Source organism: Ostrea edulis, chromosome 2, assembly GCF_947568905.1.
Source record: "Ostrea edulis chromosome 2, xbOstEdul1.1, whole genome shotgun sequence".
NCBI classification, from domain to species: Eukaryota; Metazoa; Mollusca; class Bivalvia; order Ostreida; family Ostreidae; genus Ostrea; species Ostrea edulis.
This window is the reverse complement of record NC_079165.1, coordinates 12,145,792-12,146,220: the sequence shown is the minus strand read 5'-3', so window position 1 is coordinate 12,146,220 and position 429 is coordinate 12,145,792.

Sequence of the window (429 nt, the reverse complement as noted above, 5' to 3'; positions counted from 1 at the left end):
TTTACTGGCCTTGTATCTTCTCAGATTCGACACTTTAAGAAAGTAGGGTGTTGTTGGGTTTTCGTGCTTATATATATATATATATATATATATATATATATTCAATAAATTCTTTTTTCTTGGTATCGGGGTAGAATAAAGTCAAAAAATAAAATTCAATGCTTAAACTTTTATCTATAGCGCTTTCGCCCTGCGGGCTCGTCAGTAGATTCTTAAAAATTGAGCATTGGATTTTATTTTTTGACTTTATATATATATATATATATATATATATTACAATATTGTCACATCTTCAAATAATCTTGTTATCAATCATACCTTTGTACTTGACCTTTGTATTTGGGAGAGGGCCAACATAGGCTATGTTGCTTAAATTAAATTATGTATTGTAATTTCCGTGTATTTCATTGTGCATAGCAATTAGCACCT